The sequence below is a fragment of the Dendrobates tinctorius genome, unplaced genomic scaffold (assembly GCF_039654945.1).
Source record: "Dendrobates tinctorius isolate UK_male_01 unplaced genomic scaffold, ASM3965494v1 ptg000143l, whole genome shotgun sequence".
NCBI classification, from domain to species: domain Eukaryota; kingdom Metazoa; phylum Chordata; class Amphibia; order Anura; family Dendrobatidae; genus Dendrobates; species Dendrobates tinctorius.
In genome coordinates, this window is record NW_027361810.1 from 6,312,926 (window position 1) to 6,330,674 (window position 17,749).

Here is a 17,749-nt window from a genome sequence, read left to right on the forward strand (position 1 = left end):
CCCTCCTATGCAAATCTGTTCCTGGGTCTGTGGGAAAGGGACCTCTTCCAGTCAGATCTACACACATCTATGGACCGTGTCCTTTTGTGGACACGGTACATAGATGATGTGTTCTTGATCTGGCAGGGTTCCAGGTTTTTGCTGGAACAGTTTTTCCAGCAGCTAAATGTTAATACATTGAACATCAGGCTGACTTTTGTCCATGATAAGAACAAGATTGAATTTTTGGACGTCGTATTGAAGAGGGATGGCCGAGATATGATTCAGACAAATATTTTTAGGAAACCAACTTCCACGAACTCGTTGTTGCATGCCTCCTCCTCTCACCCTAATCATATGATTGGTGCAGTACCGATAGGACAATTTCTTCGCCTAAGGCGTATTTGCTCGACAGATACTGACTATGAACAACAGGCAGAAGATCTGATACAGCGGTTTAAAGAAAGGGGTTATAGTCATAGATCCATTAAAAAAGCTTACAACCGTGCTAAACATAGTACACGTAACTCTTTATTGTATAAGAGTAAGGACACCAGAATTAAACCGGATCAACTAAGATTTGTTACTACTTTTCACTCACAATCAGATAAAGTGAGCAAGATTTTGGATAAGTCTTGGCCTATTTTGCTGGCTGATCCAATAATAGCTAAGATTTTACCAAGTAAGCCTAAGATAGCGTATCGAAGAGCTAAGAACTTACGGGGACATCTAATTAGGAGTCACTATGAGACCAATCCACCATTGACATTCCTGAGTGGTAGTGCCCAACGATTTGGGTGCTTCTCTTGTGGACAATGTGTGGCCTGCACCAATATTGATCGGAGTGAGACGTTTACGGACTCATCTGGTTTGAAAATATTTAAAATATAAAAGAGGATCACCTGCCTGTCAAAATGTGTGATATATTATGCCACTTGCCCATGCTCCCTGATCTATGTGGGATTGACCACACGCCAGTTGAAGGTTAGGGTCAGGGAGCACGTTCTGGGCATACAGGCTGCGGCAGGTGAAAATGATATGTCTGTACTTAAAACTATACCTAAGCACTTTAAATTATACCACAATTGCGATAGTAGGACCTTTAGAGTTAGAGGGATTGATTTACTGGATCCTGGGATTAGGGGAGGTAGATTATCGCAACGTTTGTCTCAAATTGAGGCAAGATGGATATGGACCTTAAATACGGTCCAGCCCAATGGGCTAAATGAATGTCTAAGTTTTGCTTCGTTCCTATGATCACCTTCTGGCTGTACTGCTGAGTGCATGTAATTTTCCACGCGAGCGTGGTTGTTTTTAATTTGTTGTTTTTATTGGTCTTTTATTCACTATTTCTTTATTATATATTATACTTTAGGCCACGTGTATGTCATACTGAAGTACAGCATTGAGTCATAGCTGAAGAATATCTCTATTTGTACCACGAGATTTATGCATCTATTTAATACACTCGCAGGATATCGTATATCAGCACATCAGGACTGTATATCATGGAGCCCTATGGAGTGAATAACTGGACCGATGAAATTTATATATTTGCCAGATATAGTTATTTATTTGTATTGTTTATTATGCATTATATATAACTTGTAAAGTAATGGGTTGGGTAACAATTTCTCTTACCAATGTGTAATCTAGAACTTTGTATGAGCCAATGGGCCTGGAGAGTTATATATGCATATAATATTATATATATGGGGCATAGCATTTATTTACTGTTGATATATGTAATTTTGTTGCAATGCTCTGAATGTACATTACTAAACACATATCTCTATGTATTTATTATTTAAGTTCTATTTTTCATTTTTTATTTTTTATTTTTCATTTTTTATTTTTTATTATTTTTTATTTTTATTTTTATTTATTTTTTCATGACAATCTTGGTAAATATGTTCCTCCATATTACTAATTAATATGCAAGGGTCCTGTCTGTATCCAATCGGGTCTATGTGATGCGATTATGATATCCTCTGTATTGTTACATCTAAATATAATGTGGCCGAATGGGGAGGATTTGTGACCTGTACGCATGCGCGTCATGGTCTGGGGCCGCGACGCGGCCTCTGGCGTCTCCTCCGGTGTGTTACCATGGCGTTCCACATGCCGGCGTGCACACTGGCTGACGCCGGCGCCGCTTCGCGTCCCTGGTCGGCATGACGACGGATGCGTCACTTCCGGTTGACGCCCCCTTATTTCCGGTCATGGCCTTTTTTAGCTCTTTGGCTCGGCTGTAGTTCACGCCCCCTGACGAAGGACGAGCTTCCGAAACGCGCGTCGGGGCACACGCGCAGACCCCCCTGGGACTCCTCTCTACTGCCCGGTGCTGGTAATTATTACCGCTTTTCCGCTATATGCGTTTCTGCTTGTTAGTGTGCACCAACCACTGAGGCATTTGTCTAACCATTTGGTGGTGCAGATATATAGTGACATCTTCCCTTTATTATTTTAGCGGTTCTCTGACTATTAGTCTTAGGGGAGAGCAATAATGTGAGTAGGGCTGGTAGGTCTGTAAATGAACATTCAAGATGTTATGATATAATGTTAATCTTGTATGCCTATCTATGTGAGGAGATTTCAGTGTCCTTTTGGACTATATTATTTAAGTCTCTTAGGGTGGTCTGCTATGTTTCCCATGGTGCGTGGATCATTTTAATGCACTATCGAACACTGTTTTGTCTGGGATCTGTTTATGTGTCCTAATAAAGATATATATATTTTTACATCGGATCTATAGTCGTTCATTAGTGGTTTTCCACTCCCCCCCCTTCTTTAAAGAATATAACTACTATAATACTGCTTCTATATGCAACAATATAACTACTATAATACTGCCCCTATGTACAAGAATATAACTACTTTAATACTGCTCCAATGTACAAGAATATAACTACTATAATACTGCTCCTATCTACAAGAATATAACTACTATAATACTGCACCCTATGTACAAGAATATAACTACTATATTACTGTCCCCTATATACAAGAATATAACTACTATAATACTGCCCCTATGTACAAGAATATAACTACTATAATACTGCCCCTTATGTACAAGAATATAACTACTATAATACTGCCCCTTATGTACAAGAATATAACTACTATAATACTGCTCCTATGTACAAGAATATAACTACTATAATACTGCCCCTATGTACAAGAATATAACTACTATAATACTGCCCCCATGTACAAGAATTTAACTACTATAATACTGCTCCTATGTACAAGAATATAACTACTATAATACTGCCCATATGTACAAGAATATAACTACTATAATACTGCCCCTATGTACAAGAATATAACTACTATAATACTGCCCCTATATACAAGAATATAACTACTATAATACTGCTCCTATGTACAAGAATATAACTACTATAATACTGCTCCTATGTACAAGAATATAACTACTATAATACTGCTCCTATCTACAAGAATATAACTACTATAATACTGCACCCTATGTACAAGAATATAACTACTATATTACTGTCCCCTATATACAAGAATATAACTACTATAATACTGCTCCTATGTACAAGAATATAACTACTATAATACTGCCCCCATGTACAAGAATATAACTACTATAATACTGCTCCTATGTACAAGAATATAACTACTATAATACTGCCCCCTATGTACAGGAAAATAACTACTATAATACTGCTTCTATGTACAAGAATATAACTACTATAATACTGCCTCCTAGCTGTGAGGTTGTGTGTCTGTGGTTCTCCTCATGTCTGTAGCAAGCCTAGGGAGGGGCCACCCTGGGCGTGGAAGCACCCCAAGCAAGGCCCTGGCTTCCAGGCCTACACTGGGAGGAAACTCCCAACCTTCTCATGTGGATGGAAATCCCAGAGTTGCCTCTGGGGAAATTAAACCTCAGAATGGAAGTCCTAACAGCATGGAGAAAGATCCTGTGTTGAAGCTCAGTACGGGAAAGAAACAGGAGAAAGTTTTGTCTGTGTGCAAGGATGTTTCTGTTAAACAGTCGGCCGGTCAAGGCAAACAGTGTCCAGAGCCTGGAAGGAAATCCCAGAAGGCATCTTCTGCTGAGAACCTGAGTACTGGAGGGCAGGTGGCTGCACAGAAGGTGAGGCAGAGTCCATCACCAGCTTCAGGTCTGCAGCTCACTCCAGGCAGACAGAGATGGACATCTCTGGAGAAGCAAACACTCCAGGAGAACCTTCAGCTGGGACATGTGGTGACCAGCATGGCGAGCTCTGGACGCACGAGGTTGCAGGCTGGTGCCAGTGGTAAAAGTGTTGCGGAGGCTGGAGCCACAAAACCAGCGACATTAAAAACTAATGTGTCAACCCCTAAAGCAAGAACCCAGAAGGAGCCGCCGCGTGCCCCGGAGCTACAGCTGGCAGAGGAGATACCAGGACTTGTCAGGAGGATGGGTGAGTTGCAGCAGCAGAGGAATCTTCTGCAAATAGAAATAGACTGTATTTACAAGGTGAAGGCTGCTAATCCTGGGGATCACTCTGTATATGACCAGAGACTGAACGCACTGGGGGTAGAGCTGGCAACTGTGGTGCGGGACATGGACTGTGTGCTGGCGAGGATGGGGCCCCTGGCAGAGACATATAGGAACCAGGAGCGGTTTAGGTCCTGCTCGCAGGACTCTGCTGGTTCCCGCACAGACATTGTCCCAGGGGGGACCCGGCAGCAGGTACGGCCGGTGCTGCAGCCCGCTAGCTTCTGTTTTAAGGAGGGTCAGATACTACACCAGCAGCCGCAACTACCTGCGGCAGACCCCAAGCAGGAGCAAGAGGCTCAGATCCCAGCGGTCCCACAAGTCCCAGCATGCCCAGCACAACAGCAAGACAGTGGACATGAGACTGCATCTACTGTTGGTGTCCAGGAGAGCACTAATTCTGGGGATATTGATACTGTTCATGTGGGGTTGGGGGCTGAAGGGGGTACAGAGACTGTGGTGGACATTGCGCATCCTGATGATGCTATTGAGATTGATGATGATGATGTTGATATTAATGTGCAAAATGTCTGTGATTTCCCCCCTTTGGTTTCCAGCACACAAGGTGTAACAGGCCCCTCCGCTGCAGACCCTCGCCCTGTCAGTCAGCCCAGTGTGGCCCCACAGGTCCCTCCCAGTAATGTTTGGAGCCGTGGCGCTCTGTCCTTTACCTCCGGCGCCAATTACACCGGGCAGGCTTTCAAAAGGAGGAATGTGGTGCAGTTCAGGCACAGAGGTGCCAAGGAGGACCTGCCGGAGAGGAGGCTGTTGGTCAGGGAGCTTCTGTGCCGCCAGATGGGGTTTGCGCCGGTTAATATCTTGGCGGTCATCAATCTGCCAGACAGACAGGGCTATGATATCAGCTTTAAGCTTATGTCTGATCTGGACAGATTCTGGGCCAATTTCCCCAAGTTCAGGGACGCTGATGGCTGGAATAAGTTTAGCTTCATTCCAATATCTAAGCCAGATACCGCCACGGTTAATATAATCTTTTGGAATGAGGCTGTTCCCCCGCAGGACATTGTGGTGTGGCTCCGGAGGCATTGTGACCTTGTCTCCGACCTCACCAAAAACAGGGATGAGGACGGTATATGGACCGGTGGATGGAAGGTGCTGGTGAAATTACGCCAGCACAACAACATCACGGCTCACTTACCCAACTCCTTCTTTATTGGGAGGGAGAAGGGGGTTTGCTTCTACCCTGGGCAGCCACGAAAGTGTTTTAAGTGTGGTAAAGTGGGTCACCTGGCAAACACCTGTACCGTGGTAAAGTGCAGCCTGTGCGGGGAAGTCGGCCACTTAGCGGCAGATTGCCAGAACATCAAGTGCAATCTCTGTGGGGAGATCGGCCACCCTCACAGGGACTGTCCTGATGCCTGGCACAATATATGCAAGCTCCTTCCTGATGAGGAGTTAGTGACAGGGACAGAGGCTCAGGAGGAGGAGGCTTTAATGTCAGGGACAGTACTGACCATGTCAGAGGTCCACCAGGGGTCCGCTCAGGTAACATCAGAGCAGCTTTGCACAGCGGGTACAGAGGGGAGCATGGAGGTCGTCCCTCAGGTTCAGCAGCCACATGTAGCCACCACTTCAGTATCACCATCTCTAGCTGAAGAAAGTGGCTGTAATCAGGTAAAAAGGAAAAAAAAGGACAAGGCCTCCCGTAAACCTGAGGAGGAGTATGTCACTAGCCAGGGTGGCAGGAAAAAAGTCCAGAGTTTGGCAGGTGTGATGGTCATGTCCAATAAGTTTGATGTTTTGTCTGAGTCTGATGGGGACTTGGAGGAAGAGATAAAAAGAATAGAGACTGAGTATGACAGGGACGTAGCGGACCATCCCCCTACAAAATGGAAGCCTGTACCTGCTGACACTGAGATACAGTCTGACATGGAGACCGGTGGTAGTCAGAACATCTGTGAACCAGACTTATGATCTGCTCCTCTGTTGTGGCATTGTGATGGCAGACTTCTCATTAAAAGTAACATCCAGTAATGTGAACAGCATTAAGGTGAGGAGGACGAGGCACGCTGTCTATGACCATCTCCGATACCTGGACGCAGATGTCCTCTTTCTGCAGGAGACGCGGCTGACGACTCAGGGGCTCATGAGGGAGGCTGAGAGGAAATGGCGGTCTGGTCCCTCTTTTTGGTCACTGGCTGTGGAGCCGTACTCCGGGGTCGCCATTCTGTTTAACACCAGGGATGTGACAGTACACAGGATGACGGAGGTGGTTATGGGAAGGTGTCTGGTCCTGGAAGTCACTGTCCATGGGAGGCGTCTCCGGCTTATTAACATCTATGGGCCACAGATGGTGACTGACAGGATACAGTTATTTAATGATGTCAAGCCTTATCTGTTCACCTCTCTTCCAGTGATAATGGCGGGGGACTTTAATGCCATACTGACATCTGGTGACAGCTCCTCAGGTAGAACCGTGACAAGGGATGGTGGGATCTTGAATAACATAGTCCTGCAGGCTGGATTAGGTGACGTCTTTAAACGGGGAGGACGAAAGCCAAAATTAACCTATTCCTGCTCCAATAGAGGCAGTAAAATAGATCTGGCTTTTGTAAGTCCCATGGAAGTCATTGGTGCCATGAGTGAGAGAGTCGTCCCATACTCAGACCATCTTGCCCTATATTTCTGCCTGGGGGCCGCTATGCGAGCTGATGTTGGTAGGGGGTTATGGAGACTCAATTCTAGCCTCCTCCATGATGTCTCTGTCCAGAGTTGTGTCCACTCCCTTTTGCAGGGTCATCTACAGAGAGTGGACTTCTATGACAACATGGCCGACTGGTGGGAGGACATCAAGGATGATATCAGATACCTCTTGAAGAGACTGTCAGTTAAGAAAGGCAGGAATAAGTATAGCCAGTACCTAAGGCTGCGCAAAGAATTGGACTCACTCTATTCAGAGGGCGGGGGTAACCAAGAGAAGATCGACCGGCTGAAATCTGAGATAAGGCAGTATCAGTACAGCAGGTATACCTCCTTGGTTCTTGAACGGGATTATGGGGTCTTAGGGGCACCTGATCCCTTTGAGAATTGCCGGGAGCGGGTGGCCAATAAATTGGTCACAGGTCTCATTGACTCCCAGGGTGTATTGCAGGAATCTCGGGAGGGTATCCTGGGGGTTGTGAAATCTTATTATACTGACTTGTTTCAGAGGAAGGCTTTGGATAAACATAAAATGACTCAGTTCTTGGAGGCAACTCCAGCGCCTGATACTAATGATCTGGACTTTTCTCCTTTGACAGCAGAATTAACGGTGGAGGAGGTTAAGGAGGCCATTGATAAGTTACATCTGAAGAAGGCACCAGGTCCGGATGGTATAACAGCAGAATTTTATAAGAAATTCAGAGACCTCCTGGCTCCAATTCTTGTGAATGTTTACAAAAATTGTCTAGAAAATCACCTGATGCCTCCATCCATGAGAGTGTCCTCATTAATTCTGCTGTCTAAAGGTAAGGAGCCGAGCGACATCAAGAACTGGAGGCCGATTGCCCTCTTGAATGTTGACAGGAAGATTCTGGCAAAGATCCTGTTTTCTAGGTTAGTCTGTTTGTCCCCGGCACTGTTGGCAGGCTCTCAGTTTGGCACGGTAAAAGGGCGGAACATCTCTGGAGCAGTCATCTCGATACGGGAGATGTTTGAGAGATGTAAAGCTCTGCGATGTGGGAGATATGTTGTCAGTCTGGACCAGGCTAAAGCCTTTGACAGAGTTGATCATGATTATCTGTGGGCCACTTTGTCAAAGCACGGTATTCCGGGACAATTTGTGGATTGGCTGAAGATTTTGTACAGAGAGGCGGTGAGCTTTCCTCTGATTAATGGTTGGCAGGGTGGCACTTTTGGAGTTGAGGCGGGGGTGAGACAGGGCTGCCCGCTGAGTCCACTCCTGTATGTTTTTGCCGTAGACCCGTTTTTGAGGTCACTGCAGGAGTGTAACTTTTGGGGGGTGCCGGTCCCCCACTGCTTGCCTCTGAAGGTGGTTGCCTACGTGGATGATGTGACGCTGGTGATATCTAATCCTCATGAGGTGCAGATGTTGTCTGCGGCCATCAGAAGTTACTCAGAGGCCTCCGGGTCTCTGGTCAACCTTGAGAAGAGTCAAGCTCTGTGGACATTGCAATCTGACCCAGACTTTGATCTGCTGCAGTTTGTTAAGGCCTCCACCCATATTAAGATCTTAGGGGTTAAATTTGGGAGGGAAGATAATGCCAGCCTAAATTGGGAGGAAAAATTGGAGACCGGAAATGCAAAGGTTCAGCGATGGAAGAACTGGAGGCTGACTTACAGAGAAAGGGTTGCTATGTTGAAGACTTACCTGGTCCCCGTCTTCTTGTATGTCTCTGTCGTTTTTCTTTTGCCAGAATCCTTCTCGGCAAGGTCCTCAGCCTGTTCTTCCAGCTCTTGTGGGGGAACAGGATGAACCTGATAAAGAGGGGAATAACGTACCTACAGCGGAGTGAGGGCGGGCTGGATATGTTGAATCCAAGGGTTTTCTTTGACTCCTTGTTTCTGAAAGTAAATTTTGGGAGCATGGATTCAAACAGTAGCTCCCTGTGGGCGAATAGTATCAGGTATTGGATATTGCCTTTTGCGGAATCTTGGGTGCGAGGCGGCAGTCTCAAGAGGAGGAGATGGACAGGTGACCACCTCCCCCAGTATCTGGAATATGGTCTGAAGTGTGTCAGGAAGTGGGGACTGGAGAAGTCTTACATTGAGAGTAATACGAGGAAAGATCTGTGTGCTCATATATGTAGGACTTTCCTCTACTCTCCACTGGCCCTAAGAGATTGTGCCACCAGGACTCTTCAGGACAGTCTCCGATTCCTCAATGGGAGGCGACTTCCAGCAAAGTTTTTTTACATTGCTTGGCTGTCGCTACATGGGAAGCTGTGAGGGGGAACTTAAAATATTTAAGTGTTTTGGATCGGAACTGTCCCCTTGGTTGTCAGCAAGAGGAAACCATGGAGCATTTTATTTGTGATTGCTGGGGAAGTAGGGAAATATGGACGGAAGTATCGACCAAGCTGAAAATCCCCAGACTGCTGTCCCTGAATTACCCTGACATTATCTATGGAGTCCCATCCACTGACGGTAACATCGACAGGGGGACAATGTACCTGATCATTACCACCATTAAGTATTACCACTGGCACATGAGAACCCGAGCGTCCCTCCACAGCGAGCCCTTCCATCCCGTCACCGCAGCCACAAAGATACTGTCAGAGCTCAGATGGATAAGAGCGATAGAGATAAAGAAAAGTCAGAGTAATGAGAAACTATGGAGGAATGTGTCTGTGGGATAATAACATGATCGTGTTACTAAAAGTGTTTATTTCATATTCTTCCTTCCACCGGAGTGAACTCTAAGTTACCTTTATTCCTAATGTATTAATTTAGTTCCATAATTATTGTCTGATGCATTCATGAGAATTTATGTTTTGTATTAACTAAGAATTCTGTTTACTTTAATTGTATTTGTGGGTTTTATACAATAAAAATTGCCCCTATATACAAGAATATAACTACTATAATACTGCCCTTATATACAAGAATATAACTACTATAATACTGCCCCTATGTACAAGAATATAACTACTATAATACTGCTTCTATGTGCAAGAATATAACTACTATAATACTGCCCCTATGTACAAGAATATAACTACTATAATACTGCCCCTATGTACAAGAATATAACTACTATAATACTGCCCCTATGTACAAGAATATAACTACTATAATACTGCTCCTATGTACAAGAATATAACTACTATAATACTGCTCCTATCTACAAGAATATAACTACTATATTACTGTCCCCTATATACAAGAATATAACTACTATAATACTGCCCCTATGTACAGGAATATAACTGCTATAATACTGCCCCTATGTACAGGAATATAACTACTATATTACTGCTCCTATGTAAAAGAATATAACTACTATAATAATGCCCCCTATGTACAGGAATATAACTACTATAATACTGCTCCTATGTACAAGAATATAACTACTATAATAATGCCCCCTATGTACAGGAATATAACTACTATAATACTGCTCCTATGTTCAAGAATATAACTACTATAATACTGCCCCTATGTACAAGAATATAACTGCTATAATACTGCCCCTATGTACAAGAATATAACTACTATAATACTGCCCTTACGTACAAGAATATAACTACTATAATACTGCTCCTATGTACAAGAATATAACTACTATAATACTGCCCTTACGTACAAGAATATAACTACTATAATACTGCCCCTTATGTACAAGAATATAACTACTATAATACTGCTCCTATGTACAAGAATATAACTACTATAATACTGCTCCTATCTACAAGAATATAACTACTATAATACTGCACCCTATGTACAAGAATATAACTACTATATTACTGTCCCCTATATACAAGAATATAACTACTATAATACTGCCCCTATGTACAGGAATATAACTGCTATAATACTGCCCCTATGTACAGGAATATAACTACTATATTACTGCTCCTATGTAAAAGAATATAACTACTATAATAATGCCCCCTATGTACAGGAATATAACTACTATAATACTGCTCCTATGTACAAGAATATAACTACTATAATAATGCCCCCTATGTACAGGAATATAACTACTATAATACTGCTCCTATGTTCAAGAATATAACTACTATAATACTGCCCCTATGTACAAGAATATAACTACTATAATACTGCCCCTATGTACAAGAATATAACTACTATAATACTGCCCTTACGTACAAGAATATAACTACTATAATACTGCTCCTATGTACAAGAATATAACTACTATAATACTGCCCCTTATGTACAAGAATATAACTACTATAATACTGCTCCTATGTACAAGAATATAACTACTATAACACTGCCCCTATATACAAGAATATAACTACTATAATACTGCCCCCTATGTACAGGAATTTAACTACTATAATACTACTCCTATGTACAAGAATATAACTGCTATGATACTGCCCCTATGTACAAGAATATAACTACTATAATACTGCCCCCTATGTACAAGAATATAACTACTATAATACTGCCCCTATGTATAAGAATATAAGTACTATAATACTGCTCCTATGTACAAGAATATAACTACTATAATACTGCTCCTATCTACAAGAATATAACTACTATAATACTGCACCCTATGTACAAGAATATAACTACTATAATACTGCCCCTATGTATAAGAATATAACTACTATAATACTGCCCCTATGTACAAGAATATAACTACTATAATACTGCTCCTATGTACAAGAATATAACTACTATAATACTGCCCCCTATGTACAAGAATATAACTACTATAATACTGCCCCTATGTACAGGAATATAACTGCTATAATACTGCCCCTATGTACAGGAATATAACTACTATAATACTGCCCCTATGTACAAGAATATAACTACTATAATACTGCCCCCTATGTACAAGAATATACCTACTATAATACTGCCCCTATGTATAAGAATATAACTACTATAATACTGCCCCTATGTACAAGAATATAACTACTATAATACTGCTCCTATGTACAAGAATATAACTACTATAATACTGCCCCCTATGTACAAGAATATAACTACTATAATACTGCCCCTATGTACAGGAATATAACTGCTATAATACTGCCCCTATGTACAGGAATATAACTACTATAATACTGCCCCTATGTACAAGAATATAACTACTATAATACTGCCCCTATATACAAGAATATAACTACTATAATACTGCTCCTATGTACAAGAATATAACTACTATAATACTGCTCCTATGTACCAGAATATAACTACTATAATACTGCCCCTATGTACAAGAATATAACTACTATAATACTGCCCCTATGTACAAGAATATAACTACTATAATACTGCCCCTATATACAAGAATATAACTACTATAATACTGCTCCTATGTACAAGAATATAACTACTATAATACTGCTCCTATGTACCAGAATATAGCTACTATAATACTGCCCCTATGTACAAGAATATAACTGCTATAATACTGCTCCTATATACAAGAATATAACTACTATAATACTGCCCCTATGTACAGGAATATAACTACTATAATACTGCTCCTATGTACAAGATTATAACTACTATAATACTGCCCTTCTGTACGAGAATTTGTCTATATTTATATTGGGTGGATAATGGTAATTAATGGAGCAGAGTGATCTTTCTTTATCTTATATCGTATGTACTCTTTGTGGAGACTCTGTTTAGTCTTTTTTTCATAAATGAAACGTAACATTCTCTTTCTTTTTATCTTAAAATGATAACTCAAAGACTAAGGAAGAGGTTGTCATTACCCGACGTTTGTTTTTTTTCCTAGTTCTGACATAATAGGGCTGTAAATGCCAGCCCATGTCTTTTATTAACAGTGATGCCCCATATGCCTTCCTATAAACTCTGGGCTCCGCTCATCAGGCTCCGGTTGTGCTCTGGTCCTTCTGGAATGCCGTTTTCCATAGTGTTGAACATGTCATGTTACATTGTAAGAGCATGTATCATTAGGCATCTGGTGGAAGGAAGGGGCTGGATAGATTTAAACCATGTGCTTACTGTCGTCACACCTATAAGTTCAATCCTATCCAGTTAATGGGTCGTGTCAGGTTGTGCTACATCATAAAAATTCAATTATCCTGTTTATGGAAAAAAAGAGAATTACACCAAAGATCTTTAAAGTAGCTCTGATGTAAAGTAGGATGATGACACATACTGCATCTATGCTGTGGAGAAGAGAGAAGCGTCACCCTCAGCCTACAACAGTCATCAATCCCGCGTATAAGTGCAGTATAGAGTCATATGATCAAGAAGGCTGGCAAGCAAAGATTCTTCAGTATTTTAGAAGTTATATTCTTCTACATAGAGAACAGCAATATAGCAGTTATACTCTTGTTCACAGGGGGAGTATACTTATTTTAATTTTGCAGATGGAACAGTATCATAGTACAACCCCTGGCAAAAATTCTGGAATCACCGGCCTTGGAGGATGTTCATTCCGTTGTTTAATTTTGTAGAAAAAAAGCCGATCACAGACATGGCACAAAACTAAAGTCATTTCAAATGGCGACTGTCTGGCTTTAAGAAACACTAAAAGAAATCAAGAACAAAAAAAGTCAGTAATGGTGACTTTTTATAACGAAGCATAGGGGAAAAATTATGGAGTCACTCAATTCTGAGGGAAAAAATTATGGAATCATGAAAAACTAACCAACAAAAAAATCCCTCCAACACATTCCTAGTATTTTGTTGCCCCACCTCTGGCTTTTCTAAGAGCTTGCAGTCTCTGAGGCATGGACTTAATGAGTGTCACACAGCGGTCTTCATCAATCTGGCTCCAACTTTCTCTGGTTGCTGTTGCCAGATCAGCTTTGCAGGTTGGAGCCTTGTTATGGACCATTTTCTTCAACTTCCACCAAAGATTTTCAATTGGATTGAGATCCGGACTATTTGCAGGCCGTGACATTGACCTTATGTGTCTTTTTTCAAGGAATGTTATCACAGTTTTTGCTCTATGGCAGGATGCATTTTCATCTTGAAAAATGATTTAATCATCCCCAAACATCCTTTCAATTGATGGGAGAAGAAAAGTGTCCAAAATATCAACATAAACCTGTGCATTTATTGAAGATGTAATGACAACCATCTCCCCAGTGCCTTTACCTGACATGCAGCCCCATATCATCAATGACTGTGGAAATTTGCATGTTCTCTTCAGGCAGTCGTCTTTATAAATCTCATTGGAACGGCACCAAACAAAAGTTCCAGCATCATCACTTTGCCCAATGCAGATTCGCGATTCATCACTGAATATGACTTTCATCCAGTCATCCACAGTCCACGATTGCTTTTCCTTATCCCATTGTAACCTTGTTTTTATCTGTTTAGGTGTTAATGATGGCTTTCATTTAGCTTTTCTGTATGCAAATCTCATTTCCTTTAGGCAGTTTCTTACAGTTCGGTCAGAGACATTGACTCCAGTTTCCTTCCATTCGTTCCTCATTAGTTTTGTGCATTTACTGTTTTGGAGACATATTGCTTTAAGTTTCCGGTCTTGACGCTTTGATGTCTTCCTTGGTCTACCAGTATGTTTGCCTTTAACAACCTTCCCATGTTGTTTGTATTTGGTCCAGATTTAAGGCACAGCTGTCTGTGAAGAACTAACATCTTTTGCAACATTGTGTGATGATTTACCCTCTTTTAAGAGTTTGATAATCCTCTCCTTTGTTTCAATTGACATCTCTCATGTTGGAGCCATGATTCATGTCAGTCCACTTGGTGCAAAAGCTCTGCAAGGTGTGATCACTCCTTTATAGATGCAGACTAACGAGCAGATCTAATTTGATGCAGGTGTTAGTTTTGGGAATGAAAATTTACAGGGTGATTCCATAATTTTTCCCCTATGCTTGGTTAAAAAAAAGTAACCATTACTGACTACCACATTTTTTGGTCTTGATTGTTTTTTAGTGTTTCTTAAAGATGGAAAGTTGCCATTTGGAATTATTATTATTATTATACATGTATATAGCACCATTTATTCCATGGCGCTTTACATGTGAAAATGGAAAATATAGACAAGTACAATAAACATGTGCAAGACAAGGGACACACAAGTACAGAAGGAGAGAGGACCCTGCCCGCGAGGGCTCACAGTCTACAGGGGATGGGTGAGGATACACAAGGAGAGGGGAGAGCTGGTTGTGCGGTGGTTCAGTAGACCGAGGATCATTGCAGGCTGTAATGACTTTAGATTTGTGCCATGTCTGTGATCGGCTTTTTTTCTACAAAATTAAACAACTGAATGAACATCCTCCAAGGCCGGTGATTCTATAATTTTTGCCAGGGGTTGTGGTAGCTATATTCTTGTACATAGAGGGCAGCATTATAGTAGTTATATTCTTGTACATAGTACCAGTATTATAGTAGTTATATTCTTGTACATAGGGAGCAGTATTATAGTAGTTATATTCTTGTACATAGTACCAGTATTATAGTAGTTATATTCTTGTACAGAGGGAGCAGTATTATAGTAGTTATATTCTTGTACATAGGGGCAGTATTATAGTAGTTATATTCTTGTACATAGGGGCAGTATTCTAGTAGTTATATTCTTGTATATAGGGGCGGTATTATAGTAGTTATATTCTTGTACATAGGAGCAGTATTATAGTAGTTATATCCCTGTACACAGGGGCAGTATTATAGTAGTTATATTTTTGTATATAGGGGGCAGTATTATAGTAGTTATAGTCTTGTACATAGGAGTAGTATAGTAGTTATATTCTTGTACATAGGGGCAGTATTATAGTAGTTATATTCTTGTATATAGGGGGCAGTATTATAGTAGTTATATTCTTGCACATAGGGGCAGTATTATAGTAGTTATATTCTTGTACATTGGGGCAGTATTATAGTAGTTATATTCTTGTATATAGGGGGCAGTATTATAGTAGTTATATTCTTGTACATAGGGGCAGTATTATAGTAGTTATATTCTTGTACATAGGGGCAGTATTATAGTAGTTATATTCTTGGACATAGGGGCAGTATTATAGTAGTTATATTCTTGTACATAGGCGCAGTATTATAGTAGTTATATTCTTGTACATAGGGACAGTGTTATAGTAGTTATATTCTTGTACATAGGGGGCAGTATTATAATAGTTATATTCTTGTATATAAGGGGCAGTATTATAGTAGTTATATTCTTGTACATAGGGGCAGTATTATAGTAGTTATATTCTTGTACATAGGGGCAGTATTATAGTAGTTATATTCTTGTATATAGGGGGCAGTATTATAGTAGTTATATTCTTGTACATAGGGGGCAGTATTATAGTAGTTATATTCTTGTACATAGGAGCAGTATTATAGTAGTTATATTCTTGTATATAGGGGCAGTATTATAGTAGTTATATTCTTGTACATAGGGGCAGTATTATAGTAGTTATATTCTTGTATATAGGGGGCAGTATTATAGTAGTTATATTCTTGTACATAGGGGCAGTATTATAGTAGTTATATTCTTGTACATAGGGGCAGTATTATAGTAGTTATATTCTTGTACATAGGGGCAGTATTATAGTAGTTATATTCTTGTATATAGGGGCAGTATTATAGTAGTTATATTCTTGTACATAGGGGGCAGTATTATAGTAGTTATATTCTTGTACATAGGAGCAGTATTATAGTAGTTATATTCTTGTATATAGGGGCAGTATTATAGTAGTTATATTCTTGTACATAGGGGCAGTATTATAGTAGTTATATTCTTGTATATAGGGGGCAGTATTATAGTAGTTATATTCTTGTACATAGGGGCAGTATTATAGTAGTTATATTCTTGTACATAGGGGCAGTATTATAGTAGTTATATTCTTGGACATAGGGGCAGTATTATAGTAGTTATATTCTTGTACATAGGCGCAGTATTATAGTAGTTATATTCTTGTACATAGGGACAGTGTTATAGTAGTTATATTCTTGTACATAGGGGGCAGTATTATAATAGTTATATTCTTGTATATAAGGGGCAGTATTATAGTAGTTATATTCTTGTACATAGGGGCAGTATTATAGTAGTTATATTCTTGTACATAGGGGCAGTATTATAGTAGTTATATTCTTGTATATAGGGGGCAGTATTATAGTAGTTATATTCTTGTACATAGGGGGCAGTATTATAGTAGTTATATTCTTGTACATAGGAGCAGTATTATAGTAGTTATATTCTTGTATATAGGGGGCAGTATTATAGTAGTTATATTCTTGTACATAGGGGCAGTATTATAGTAGTTATATTCTTGTACATAGGGGCAGTATTATAGTAGTTATATTCTTGTACATAGGGGCAGTATTATAGTAGTTATATTCTTGTATATAGGGGGCAGTATTATAGTAGTTATATTCTTGTACATAGGAGCAGTATTATAGTAGTTACTGTATATTCTTGTACATAGGGGCAGTATTATAGTAGTTATATTCTTGTACATAGGGGCAGTATTATAGTAGTTATATTCTTGTATATAGGGGGCAGTATTATAGTAGTTATATTCTTGTACATAGGGGCAGTATTATAGTAGTTATATTTTTTTTTCTACTTGAATTTTTTTCAAATAATGAAATAAATAAATGGTAACTCTGAGAACCATCAGCACATGGATAACTATG